Here is a 14989-nt window from a genome sequence, read left to right as displayed (position 1 = left end):
AAGCAGCCCTCCGCCTTCGATCAAAATTCATACCCTCTTCATTATGATTTAATGCTCCTCGCCAGATTCTCTAAATGAATCCTACACAAATAACATGGCCATTAGGTCATTTAATATCCTGAGTCTAAACGTGTGGGGCCCCTGGGATTCCACTCTTGTCTAGACATATGGAAGCACTCACACATGCACGCACTAGCTCGCACACACATGTACACAGAATGCATGGGTCCCCCAGGAGCAGCAAAGGCAAAAGGACCTGAGGAAAAAAAAAGACAGAAGCAGGAGCAAAATAATCAGGCATGCCTTGGACACCACGCATTTATCAAGGCAAACAGAGCATCCGCACATAACCCTAGGTTCTCGTACCGCTACCCGGGGCTCATCTCCCCTGGCAACATTTCCTTGGATACAGAGTGGGGACTTGAGCGGTTAAGAGGGGAGAAAACAAAGAGATTTGCTGACGGACATATTGTGTGAGGCTGGGGCCCCAAACTGAGTCCCCCCTTCCACACACATGCCTCACAAGTGTGACCTCTGAACCCTGGCAGGGGCCCAGCACACAGGGCCACGGCACAGGTTGAAACTTAAGCTCCCGTGTTGCCGATCAGCTAGGATGCAGAAGACAACTGGCCAGGGTGCGCATCCCAGGAAAGACACATGCACACATGCAAGCTTTTTTCTATTAGCACTTTTTTAGATTTGTAAAATAAGAATTGAAATGTAAAATATTGTATAACATACAAAAATGTATATAATATAAATATATATAATAAACAAATATACACACAGATTAATGAAATGTTTTTATTATATTTATGTTATTTAAAAAAATATATATACTGATAATACTGTATTTGATACTGTTATAAAAATCCTTACTATATAAAGTACTGATAATATATATACACACATATATACATATATACACACACACATATACACACACACACACACACACACACACATATATATATATATAATTTTTTTTTAAATATATACATACATACATACACACTGATTACTAAAAAAGTGTAAAAAGTTTTTTTTTTTTTATGCATGATTAATAATTGTTTTTTTATTATATTTATACCTATAAGTAAAAAATAATTATATTAAAATATTTTTAAAATAAAATACCGAGTTATTTTATGCACACATACACACATAGATTAATAAATAAACAAAAATTGCAGTGTAATGCATGCAAAAGTGGATCACAAAAGATCTGCGCTACTATTTATATGCTTTCACTGAAACTGGCTTTTTGACACAGTGTCTCAATGCAGGAATGTGGAGTGATTTTCACTGCTTTTCACACCTTCATAATAAGCTGTCTGATGCTTTGTTAACAGATGAACAGATTTAAGATGACACAGTGGGGGAGGAGGGACAGACAAGCGGAGGAGTGACAGTCAGCTTGTCCTCTGCATGGCGCTACGTCAGGAGACGCGCTGTTTGGTGGTTGGTTTTCACGTCGACAGAACGCCGCGTGTCAGCTCACCGCCAGAGCAGGCGAATGGGGGAAACAAAGGCTCAGTGAAGGAGGCTGGTAATGATCTGAGAGCCTGCACAATGTCTGCAGAAATTCCCCTTGATGCAGACGGCAGCCACCCAGGGCAGGCCCCTGAGAGCCGGGTTAGAGCCAGTAATATGTCTCACACTCTCTCAGAGACAACCAGGATGAGAAAGCGAGAGACAGAGAAGAGGGAAGGAAGAGACTCTTTCAGACAGATCCAATTGCAAGTGTAACCATCAGAAGGGTGATTGTTTATGTAAAACAGATGACATAGACCCTTTTAGAAAGCTTTTAACAGATTGGCAGTGAAGAAATGAATAAATACACAAAACAAGATCATTGGCCAGTTCGCTATAACCAAACCAGTGAAGAGGGCAGTGTGTCTGCTCGCTGGAAGGGAAGTATAAGACTCAATATTGACATGACCTCATTAGAAAACAGCTAGTGGACTAACGCTAATTAAAAGGAGAATGCTGCACATATTGGGTTGCCACTCATTACCTCACAGGGAGTACATTTAACTAACAAACATTAGTGCACAGTCTTGGCACATTTAACAGCTCAAACAGTATGGGAATGAAGGGTGCATGTGGACTGATAATTGATAATGGAATATAAAGTGGCCTGAGAACGAACGAATGAACGCACACACACACACACATATCTAATTTTAATGGAAATCTAATGAAAATCTAATTCTAACCTCCAAAAACAAAATAAAAGAGCCTAAAGCATTCTTTTTTCTTTTTTTTTGTAAAATCAATGCAAATATGTCAGATTATGCACTATTTCTAGGTCACTAATTAAATAAGCAAATTAATGACATTAGCCAGATTCCATCCATTTTGTATTTTAATGCAAATTTTCAAATAGCACCAAAAAAGTCTGGATGAACACAGAAGTTGTGTCGTTTGGATTTTCATTGGAGAAAAGCAGTTCTTTTCTATCAAAAAAACAACAACTTCATTCTTAAAAAAATCTCATTTAGTAGTTTCAAATTTCATTTAGTAGAAAAACATACATAATATACAAATGGAAACAATCCTCAAAAAAAGTGTATGTGACATTTATATGTGGCAGGTAATTTGCTACAATCTGATGTCGATTGCTAGCTAACATGTCAACTCTGCTTTATTCGCTAAAACTTGAATACGGCAATATTCAAATTAAATTAGCAAATTGGAACATAACTATTGAGCAATGGAAGTGAACCTGCAGTTCACTTGAAGCACAAGATCCTCTTGGAACATCTCAAATTATCCTGGATAACACTTTAAATAGTTGGCTACTCCAAGTGGTGAAGCAAATATGAGGAGACAAATTGTAGCCTGACTCTTCTAAGCAGTGGTGGATGAACTACACTGTGTCCAAATAAGTTCATTAAAGCAGCAGGACTAGGCCCTAAAGACCAGAAAGACCTGACTGAATAGATGTTTAGTCCTTTTTGTTGAGTTACTAATCCAAAGTCCGGTCTCTAAGCCCCATCTCCTCCCTGAAGGCTAGCACCCTCACTTCGACCCCCTATTCACACACAGACACACAACCTCCCCTCCCCCCCTCCTCACAAGACCAATTTCTTGCTTTCTGGTCTTGTTCTATTTTTACACTTTGGCACAGGCATCTCCGGTGTGATATTTTTGCCTAAAAATGATTAAAAACAGCAGAGAATGAAGGCATTTGTTGTAATGAGAGCACGTAAGCTGCGGTTTGTGGCCGCAGGAGTAATTAAACTCCCACACGGCATCTTGAGGGGCTGAGGAGGTGCGCTCTCCTGAGGCTGCCGCCCATTTTCTGTGGGCTGCTGGGAGCCGCGTCGCACAGTGCTGCGTGGGGCCTGAGGGACACTAACAGATGAATCCCTGTCATTAAAAAGGATCACCCGCCTCACGGGAATCGGCTCCTTGCACTGAAAACATATCTCTTAAGAAGGAAAGGGCTATCGCAATCTCTAACCCAGGCACAAACACACACGCACAAATACACCCGATTGCCCCGTGCTGTATTTATGTGCTCTGGTTTGTCATCTATTTTCAGGCTTTTATTCCCTGTCCACAAAAAAAAATTTAGGTTTACATTGGTTGGAACACAACTTCCCTAATCCAGCAATCCCCAACCATGGGTATACGTATCCCTGGGGGTCTTTAAAGGGATAGTTCACCCAAAATTTAAACAAACCCTCATTTACTCACTCTCATGTCATTCTAAACCCGTATGCCTTTTTCTTCTTCTGTGGAAAAGAATTGTGAAAAATGTCCATGAGGTTCAGTGTTGTTTTGGACCCCATTGACTTTCATTGTATGGACAAAAACCGTAAATTAAATGTTTCCATTTAACATTCTTCAAAACATCATCTTTAAATGCATACAGGTATAGAACAGCGTGACAGAATGACAGTTTTCTTTTTTCTTCTTTTTTGGATAGGTTAAGCATGCTCCAAAGGGTATTGGAAAGATGTAACCTTAAAAGCCAAAGTTTTGACAGAAAAAAAGAGACAGAAATACTGAAAAAAATATTATTAATATTATTAATCAACTAATTATATTACAATTAATAAGAATAACACTAATAATATCAAAATGAATTTATAAAATAACATACTGGAGTCATCTTTCTTTCTATATGGAAATGAACATGTGGTAGGTCATATGCATTGTGCCCTTTCCAGCTGTCTATCTATACATAGATGAAACGTCCATCTGATTCATATTCAGGCAGCAGCTGTGCGTCTAATAATTAAGAACTATCAATGCAATGCAGATTGCGCTAACATTTATACAAATAACCTTTCCTGCTAAGCACTACCATGTTAACCGAACACAAGCCGATCGGGACAGATTGGCGTCACAGCTCAAAACATGGTGCATATTTAGAACATACTGAGGTGCAGAGATAAAAGAATGTGCTGTTCTCCATGGCTTTTCAGTGAGCGGGATAAAGCCCTCTTTAAAGGGGATTTGGCCTATCAGGAACGTCTATATCTGGAAGCTGATACAGCCACAGAGATTGTAGATCATTTTTCATGTACAAATCTGCTTTGGCTCAGAGAGGCAGGCAGGCAGGCAGGAGAACAGCAGAGGGCAGGGCGAATGCGAACGAGGATGCGGATGCATCCAGGGGGAGGGGAGGGTGACTAGGGCACTGTCCACCACCATCACCCCTCCTCACATCCACGACTCCGCCTTGGGCCTTCCTTCCCAGTTGCTCGGCCAGCTGAGCAATCAGGTCAGTCGGCTCTTCCTGCGTCCCCCCTGGTCAATTGTTCCCTCTCCACGCCTCGTGTGCGGCCCGCAGCTGTGGCCAAATGATGTCATATCTGATCCTAAGGCAGGCACAGTGTCTCGGCGTAAACACAGAGCGGGGGGTGGAGGGGCTCCGACCGGAGACAATGAGCCGGGTGAAGTTATGCCAATATTTCTGATGATCTCTGCACTTCTCACAGGAAACGAAAAAAAGTATGTTTTCCAAACCCACGTTTCCACGTTTGCTATTTCTTTTCTTTTTTTCGGTTTCAGCATCAGGTGGGCTCAGCACAAGATGGCCTTGGAAGAATTTTTTTTTAATTCAGCCTTTTATTCTTGTATTCATATCTTTATTCTATAGGAATAGGGCAATATTATTGCCACAATCAATACAGTCTCTCAAAGGACTGGTTATTGGGTTGGTGGGTATATCTGCTGCAGTGGGGCCATTGTGAAGCCATTATTTTCACTAAATCATTTCTCTAGGAGATAATCCAGGCATTAGCCATGGTTGGGAGCATTTAAACAAGCAGCAACCCGGCCATTTGTAGTCTGTCTCTCGGCGAATAACTAAGCGCATACAGAGACAATATTGTTGTAATGCAATATCCACAAACTCTCAGCCAGCGCATTCAGGAAAGCCACACTCCAATAACGCAAGTATAACAGAGCGGAAAATGTAACTCAGCTCCTTCCACTTGTGGGGTGATTATGATGCCACCAGCTCTAAACAAATCAATCGCTGCTTCAGAACCTGAGAAGATTCCTAAAGCATGCGGAAAACAGTTTGAACATGTTACAGTGCGAGAGGATTTAGAGTCCACCAAGAAAGAGAAATACAAATCCAGCAGCCGGCATTTGGGAGGAAAGCACAGACCGCTGGGCTTGTTATGGATATTGTTTGGAGGTCCTCTGTGGAAAACGGGCAGTATGAATGAAGCGTGGCTGCTTTTCTGATGCAGGAGTACCGAGCGTATAAACAAGCAGGTGATTTGATTAGGTGCGTAATCGAGTGAGTACAAGAGGCCGCACTGGCCCTACTCACACCAACACTTAACTGGCACACTGACAAGCTTCCTGTGCTCCTAATGAGAGGCTTTTGAATGTTGTGTGTACTTCAAACATACACATAGGCCTACACACACCGCTGGGATTCTGTGAGTCTTTCTTTGATCCATTTGTTATTCTCAGGTTTTCATGTTCTGGAGGTGCACAACATATAAAATATATAATGAAATTATTCTTGATACCAATAGTGAAATTGCAGCCAATAATGTGGTGGAACAAAATATTTGCTCTCTAACGTTTTCAAAAATGTGCCTCAGGTTGACTGCTTTTATTCAATTGAACTATTTATGCATCTTGCATATCAATAACATGGGTGTATTCTTCTAGTCGAGACCTTTACAACGATAAATAACACATGACCATTTAATTTGTATGATATCTTTACTGATTCCAACTATGACCCAATTCAATAATGAATGCATTTTATACATTTCGGAATGGAGAACTCGGCAAAATAAAAAGCAGAATAGTTTCTCTAATTGCTTGGTTATCATTATCGGCATAGAATTTCGTTATTATCCATCACTCATAGAAACAGATTCCATCTCAACCCAAGACACCGCCTCCTAAAATGCTAGGATTACCATAGTGGATTCCATGGTGCATGAAGTATTCTTTGTAATGTTGAATGGCGCACATAATGCCGTTTCATCATTATCATGACTTGGATCCTCAAGTTGAATACTTTATCCATAACTGAAAGTTGTTCAAAACAAAAACATAGTTAATCATTGATTCCTTTACTTTTACAGCAGACTCTTCAATATTTATCTAATTCCTAAAACGAACAGAGAAAAGCATCAAATGTAACACCTCGTCAGTCAGAGCAAATGCGTTAGTAGGAAGGAGTCCACAACAAAGACATTATACTGTAAGGATGATCTATTTCTGCACCTGCACTAAGCTCCACACACCCCTTTCATAAACAAGAGCTTCTCTTTTAACACTTTACCTTGGAGCGCTATTGTGCAGAGCGGTTTTGAAAAAACCTTTCAATGATATCTGCCATCTTTCATCTGTGTTGAAATCCAATCACCCGGAAATCACTGAAGAGGCAAATAAAGGTGCAATGATATGATAAACGCAAGAAAAGGCTTTCTAAATTGGCAACTGTTCCATAATTTAGATGTGCACAGAAGTTCAATTTGTCCAAGAAATTCAACAGGATCTCCACAGAATATCCTCTGCAAATAGAGGGAGGAAATAAGCTACACTGGCGGGTTTCTGCAGCTCGATAGGGCACACAGTAACCAGCGTGTTTCACCTCATTTCTCCAGGGCCCAAGGAAACACAGCTAATGATGTAATGAAGTAAACCGCGATTTACATCTGCGGAGCCTGTGCCTACACGCGATGTCCTGGCAGAAGCGAATGAGATCATGTCTCGGCCTGCTCCAAGAACATGAATATTTACAGTTTGGACTGTAACAGGGCTGTAAATAACGTAAAGGGCCAATTACATGTCTTACTGTCTAAGGGTCAGTTAAAGTGACAGTTCAGTGTTAAGACATAACAAAAGGTAGCGACGCTACTACCTCAATTTTTCAGTAGTGTGACAGTAGCTTCTTGTGTTTAAAACTTTTTCCAACAATTAGCAGTGTAGCATGACAACAACAAGCAAACTGATGGAAACATCAGTTGGTTCATGTATGAGCTGGTTCCTAAAAAGATTCACTGAGCAAGATTTTATGTCTGTTATTTAGCTCAATATTCAGATAAAAGTGGTTAATCACTATATAAAAAAATAAGCATTTTTTGCATTAGCATTAAGCTAACATAAGCATTAATTGAGACATCATTGTTTTGTGCTATTAAAAAAGAAATAACTGCCTTAAATAGCTTCAAACTTAACTATTTACTTCAAAAAGTGTGGCTTAACCATGGTAAATTACGAGTAGATTTCTAAGCTATAGTTTCAAAGCAGCTTCCTCAACATCTCTCAAATTATGATTTATTGCAAATTAGATCGGTCGGAATGTGTGTGGTTACCCGTGTGTCTGTACCCAGAAAACGCAGCCTCCTCTGTTCTGCTTCTGCCCTCTAATGTTATTTGTCTCAGCTCTCTTCAATCCCCTTTGGATGGTCGATTCTAGTGCTCATCTGTCTGTACAAGCAAGGTTAAAAGTACACAGGCAGTGCCGTGGCAGGACCTTGCAATGGCCAAGCATTAAGCCAGAGAAATCAAGTATGTTATTTATGAACCATTCGGCCATTGATAATGCTCACCCGAGCAAAGGATGAAGCACACAAGGTGCCCGTAACACTGGTGGCCCTACCGGGAATTCATCTGTTGGTTGAGGTTGCTACAGTAGACTTTATTTTACCATTAACATGGCCATACCACTGTCACATCATCAACTTTGCCATCATGTTAGGCACAAATCAGAGACTAGGCTATTTTTTTTATACTATGCTACTTATGCAAATCGGGTAATGGCACAAGCACACCAAAAAAAACTGTACTGAAGGTAATTTGCATTTCAGGATTCCCCATCTTGTACCCAACAGATTACCGCAATCTGACATACTTTAATGGGACTATCATCACTCCTTCATTGTAATCCAGACACCTTTAACAGTTCTTTAAAATAAAATTAGGTTTGTCTACATGTATGAAATATAGACAGTTCCAATGCTCTGCATCATTTAATCATCATATAATGAATTTACTACTCACAATGAATAGAAACTGTAAATAAAACAAAGTTTACCGCCTGCTTTGTGTGAGTACCAATGGAGCAACATTAAATCCGCTCGGCAAACAGCACTAGCTTAAGTGAACAATGTGCAAACTACAGTGCAACAAAATCCTATTCTTAATGAGTATTTATATAACTTTCATTTAAAATGTTATGTAACATTAATTCTTAAGTCAATTCATCTTGTTTTAAAAAGATAGCTCATCCAAAGGTGAAAATTGTGTCATCATTTTCTCATCATCGTCGTTCCATACCTCTACAACTTTCTTTCTTCTGTGGAACAAAAAGTTTGGGTCAAATCAAAATTTTACCCAATTGATTTCATTCAATTAATGGGCAAAATAAATCCTCTTTTGAATTTCACAGAAGCAAGCAAGCCTGGTAAATCTCGATTACGGGTGGTGAGTGAATAATGCAGAGGTGAAATACTGCACATTGTGTGAATTCATGCCTAAATGAATTTATTCCACCTGTTTTGAGAATCAAAATCGAGTAGCATCAATAATAAATATTAAAGAAACAGCATAAATTGTTCTGATTAGAGTTACTTCAGATGTGTGGTCTCTAGAAGAAACAAAAAGTAATCTGATATATTTGAAGTGTTAGAGTTGCTTAGTGATGTCACTCATCGGCAAACTGAGTTTAAAGCCCTTCTTCTGTTTTCTCTGAGCTTTCAGCTATGTAGTGCACGAAGCAGTCAAATTAATCACAGAAATCATGAACCCATGTCAAACATGTGACTTAGTATGAAATCATTCTGATTATAACTAAAATAATCCTGACCGCATAGTCCAACTAAATGACCTTTTGAATCATTATTAAACAAACATCCTGACGGACAACCTGCTAGCTCTCTGGATCCGCCTGCCATGCATGCACATAGATTTGTGGGTTTGTGGTATGATTTGGAAATGTATTCCTGCACAAACGTCAAAAGGCTGCCACGTTTCAATATTAGATCAAAATCAAAACATGATTAACTTATTACGACTGGATGTTTTCCTAGCTACAGCAAAAAATGTCAAGGACTTCATGAAGATTTTTTTGATGCTCTTGGTCAAATGGCTAGTGTTCGGTGCGCAGTCTCAGCTTTGCTTCTGACATTCGAGGGTTGGAGCTATTTTAAGGAGACCCCAGTGCCTCTGGCAGGTCCACCACACGCCACTGTACAGCGGCTTCCATAGAGCTGAAGAATGGCTCCATTATTCCCCCACAAACTCATACTTTCACAGAGGTCCACCCACTTCTGACCTGATCTCGCTGAAACACACCACTATCGGAAATTCCCCCGTTTTGTGAAGGTGGGAACAAAACAGGACAGAATGAATCACTGAATAACAGGAATAAAGGTTGAAAATAGAAATTTTTTAAGAAAATTTTAAAGAATTTAATCTTTTTATCTTAAAGTATTAAAGATTGTACCTTGTGTAAGGTTTTTATAATGCATGCAGCACTTAATTAGCCATGGAATTATTTTATAAACAGTTTTTTTTTTGTGTATGTGTGTGAAGATTGTGTACAATTGCTAAACTAAATAATTCATATTTTAGTTCAACAAAATAATTGCTTGTCACATCACATGCCACAGCAAATGGTAAGGTTCCATACAATATTTCTGTAAATAAAAACAAATAAAGCGCCTTTATCTGAAAGGAAATTAATTATCTACTTCAATATTATTTATAAAAATAATAAAAAAATAATAATAATAATAATAATAAATATATATATATATATATATATATATATATATATATATATATATATAAATAAAAAAGTTTGGGGTCAGGATTTTTGAAAGATATATATACACTTTTCAGAAAGGATTGATCAAAAATTACAGTAAAGACATTTATAAAGTTACATAAGTTTTGCATTTCAATAAATGCTCTTCATCACAACGTCACAAGCAGCACAACTTTAATAATAAGAAAAACTAATAATAAATAGTAAGTAAATCAGCATATTACAATAATTTAAGGATTCAAGGATCATGTGACACTGAAGACTGGAGTAATGGCTGTTCATTTTTTATTTTGCAACAACAGGATTGAATACTATTTTAAAAATGATAAAACCAGAAAAAAGTTATTTTAAATTGTGATAATATTTCACAATATAATTTTTTTTACTATATTTTTGATCAAATAAATGCAGCCCTGATCAAAATAAGAAACTTCTTTCAAAAATGACAAAAAATTCTGTAATGTTAATTCTGAACAGCAGTGTATGCATTAAATAAAAATGTAAAAAAAAAAAAACCCCACTAAAATCAGCTTATAAACCATATGGTAGCTTTGTAAAATCCCCTACAAAGCTAAGAAAACTAAACCGAAATCTGTGTTTCATCATTTTGACACTCACTTTGTCACCAAGTCAAAACAAAAACCCATCCACAAATATATAGCCTGCCCTGTGTGTTTATGCGAGTGTGTGTGTTTGTGTACGTGTGTACGTGTGTGTGTGTGTGTGAGCATCAGGAAATACCAGGCCAAGCATTCCAGCTAGTCAGCACCTCTGGCCCTCATGTGACTGGAGATACACAGCCCAGATTGTGTGTGCAAGTTTGCTCAAGAAGCATGATAAGAAAATTTTGTAAAAGTGAGGGAGAAGGAGGGGTAAAGGAAGTATAATCTGATATGCATGACTTGTGGTTTCTCCTAGCGCCTCTCTTTTCTTTGCCCAGGCAGAAATGGCAGTTTGCATCCATAATTTACAGGCTTCTTCTCTTCTCCCTCTTCTCCTGGCAATCTGGTCTTTATGGCTCCACCCCCATCCCAAACTCATTAGCATAATGTAGATGCTACCAAAATAAAACAACACATTTTCACCTTCGAGCTGTTCCACGTCTCATCAGTACACAAGACCAGGCAGAAAGCAGCGAGTGTGTATTACAGGCTCAGGATGAAACACTTCATGCCACATGTTTAGACGAATGTCTCCGACTGCCTGCTAAAACAGAGTTTTTTCTCCCCAAAGAATCTCACATCTCAGTAATTGTGCCTGCCTTTAATAATCACATAAAAAAAAAAACTGACACTGACGTTGTAAGGGGGAACAACAAAGCAGCGAGTGATTTGAGAGGCCCCGCTGCTAATTATGACTCATGTTATACAGAACGTTCTGTTGCCGCTCAAAAACACTAAATAAATTCGTCGTTTGACTGCGCTCAAGAAATATGAGCGTCTGACACGACAGCGTGAATGCTTTCCCGGTTTTAGCACCAATTACGGCATTCGAGTTAATTTGGTAAAAGTTGTTTTGAAGATAACACCATGCGAGCGGCACATGTGTGTGCAAATCTGCGATTACATGAACAATCATTAGCAGAAATGAGCGGTGAAGGATCATCAGTCAAAGCGCTTACCGGAGGATGCAGTAGATTTCTTTGTTCACTGTTTGGCAAATTCACTCACATATCTTCATCAATCATAGAAGTGGTCTGGAATTTACAAAAAAAATTATAATAAAGCACATTATATTAATCCTTTGCCTAAGTAAATGATGTGCACGGTTACACATGTTCTTCTCCGTATTCTTAATCCCCCGTTCTGTACCTTCCCTGCTTGATAATGTCACAGTGCTAAATAAAGGAAGCACACGGTTAGGCTTATTCTACACATGGGATCATGTACCATTATGATCTGTGGCATTTAGCAGCTAGTATGGGAGGCAATCTGACAGTTATAGTAACAGTACCGAACAGCAACTGTTCATATTTTCATAACAACAACCAAATCAAATTACAAGGAAAAAAGCTGTCTTTAATAACTAAAAAATATTAAATTGCTGATCCAATTACTCATTCAAACAAAGAGATATGTGCAGAGTCCTAAATTATTGTGTAGTTTAGAATTTAGTTTTGCAATATGAGATATCAGATTAGTAGGCCTAATTCGCATTTAAAATTTTAAGGGTTTATCTCTTTTAAATATTTAATACTGTTGTTTGTTTTAAGAGCAAAAGAATTTGCTGTTTTATTATGACAACTGTCTTTGACAACCTGTAATAATGCTGAAAGTTCAATAAAAGCAACAAAACCTATGATATAATCCTGGCACTGACAGCATCAAACGTTGGAAGAACATTCATTTTGTACACTTAAAACGCCAAATCCCTTACAAATATCATGTTAAATTATTTGTGCATAACTTCAATGAATAACAAACTAGAGAAAACAGACTGTGCCTTCCCTTTTGCCAAATAGGTAGGAAAACTTCAACACCCATAATGCACTGGGGCATGTTGCCGTCCAAGGCCACTTCCACCAGTCTGATTGCCAGTCAAATATCGCCTTGCTTTAGTGTGGAATACCTCTTAACAAACTCACAGTCATAATGGTGCCGACTTGTCTTGTTCCCGGGTGCAAGAATTCAAAGAGGAAACGTTTAGCGGGAGCAAGATATTTCCAATTTCCAGTGTCCAGCACATTGTAGGCAGTGGCTAAAGGGCTGCAACGAATTGGAAATCCGGAGAGAACACCACTACGGACTATCTGAAAAACCTCCCTGTTTGCAGTCAACATTATGACCACAAACACAGTGTTTTATCCCAAAGGGAGAGGGAAAACTGAAAGAAACTGCCGTTCAGTCAGTAACACGGAGAACCAGTAAACATTACTCATTTACATACCAACAATTCAAAGCGAGTTGAAAATCGATGAAGTTATACTTAAATATCCTTAAGAAGTCATGATGTCACAACCACCACTACCCCACCACCAACATTAAACAGTGAAATAAGTTTTCTGTCAGGGTTTGCATTGCAATAAAAACAGACTGACTGCATACTATCCCTTATGTGCATGGGGTGTGGTTTCAGTAACAACAATATAAACATGTATATCCTCTCTAGACCACAACACAAGGTATCTACTACAGAATAAACACAAAGAGAGTCTGAAGTCATTTTACAACTATTATCTATAACTATTATGTTTGGAAACCAGGAAGCTTTTTTTTTTTTAAATAAAGAATTGCAAAAAGCTGTACAGTCAACATTCTTAATTCCATCTGAATTATGATAATTTTCCGCCATGATTATGGTTTCAGAACATTTGCAATGGACACATCCTCGACTAAAAAAAGTCAGGGTTCAAAGAAAATCCAGGACTTCCCACTGGCATTTACGGCACATTCTCTTCTCGTAAATACGATAATTCTGACATGACTTGAAGGCAGCAATAATCTGTTCATATAAAACTTTGTCTTTATCTTTCTCATCAGCTTCTATGGTTCTACCATCCATATCCTGTCATGCAACTGTCACTGAGCCTGAATGAATGGGCTCATAATCTAAAGGGGAAAAAAAGTGACAATCTGTTTGATTCTCGGCTCTCCGCATGCGGCTGGAGTGCTGGGTCTATTAGGTGTGTTTATTGCTTGAATTCCTGCTATCACCACCTAAGGACCCCTATAGCTGTAATTTCATATGAATATTTCAAGACAGCTTTTGGAAACGCAAAACTACTGATATCCTAATGGGATCATGCTTTGACTATTAATGGACTTGTTTATCACGACAGTATTTATAATACCCACACACCACTTTTGATATTCTACCAGAATATTGTAATTGTGTCAATTCATTGTGAATACGGATAGCAGAATGATGATGATAATAATAATAATTTCCACACAGTATGCCATTAAATTACACTCAAATCTGGTTGGCTGCTGTGACCCTCTAATTTATTTTCTTATGTTTGAGCCTAATTAAATTGGACATATCCTTTTAATTAACAAAATGCTCTACAGTTCTTGCATTAAGCATTTGAGAACAGACAAAATGTGAAGTGCATGTTAACGTCCTACTCAGAGAACATCCACCAGTGTTATTCCGGACAAGATGCCCAAGGACTTACTGAAATAAGGTTTAGACACGAGGATGTTACAGGTTATTCCTTAAGGACTGCTCCAGTTTTCAATGGGCTACTGCCATTTTAATTGGTACAATTAGGTTAATCGAAACCCACATCTGATGAAACATCCAGTAAAAATATCTAAAAATAATACATAATTAAAAAAATAATAAATTAATTAAAAAATATATATTTATTTTAATTTAAAATATGTATATAATATGTTTATAATTGATATACTTGAATAATGAATTATAAGTATTAATAATGAATTAATATGTTTATATAAAGAAAACTTGCATGTCTTTCTGAAACATAAAAAACTATTTTTGAGCCCTGCATAAACATGAAACCTTTGTGACACAGAGTATCATTTACTTATTAAGAAAATATGACCTTCAGGCTGGATGACTGATCTGGAGTCACTCAGCGTGAGAGAAACCCTTGAGATGGACTGATACTAACAATAAAGGAAAGACACAGTCGGGATACAGCAAAGGCTTGATTATCCACACTTTCACGGTCACGGAGCACAAACTGAGAGTGGTCTATGGCCGACCTCCTCCGGTTCTTGGACTGCAGTGGCGCTCAGATGGGCTGTTGGATTG

General features: G+C 38.3%; 1 protein-coding gene across 4 annotated transcripts in view; it reads right to left on the bottom strand.

Annotated features, from left to right (window-relative positions):
* Positions 1–14989, bottom strand: part of zmiz1a (zinc finger, MIZ-type containing 1a) — a 133318-nt gene that overhangs the window by 67163 nt on the left and 51166 nt on the right. The window contains exon 1 of one of the 4 annotated variants that reach the window (XM_082153144.1): positions 11889–14619. The exons of the other annotated variants lie outside the window; for them this stretch is intronic. The gene's annotated coding sequence lies outside the window, so the exon portion shown is untranslated. Of the gene's footprint in view, positions 1–11888; positions 14620–14989 lie in introns of those variants that run through there. 4 annotated transcript variants of the gene reach the window in all.

Source organism: Leuciscus leuciscus, assembly GCF_965113295.1.
Source record: "Leuciscus leuciscus genome assembly, chromosome: 22".
Lineage (NCBI taxonomy): Eukaryota > Metazoa > Chordata > Actinopteri > Cypriniformes > Leuciscidae > Leuciscus > Leuciscus leuciscus.
The sequence above is the reverse complement of the archived record's forward strand: the minus strand, read 5'-3'. Positions and strand labels throughout refer to the sequence as shown.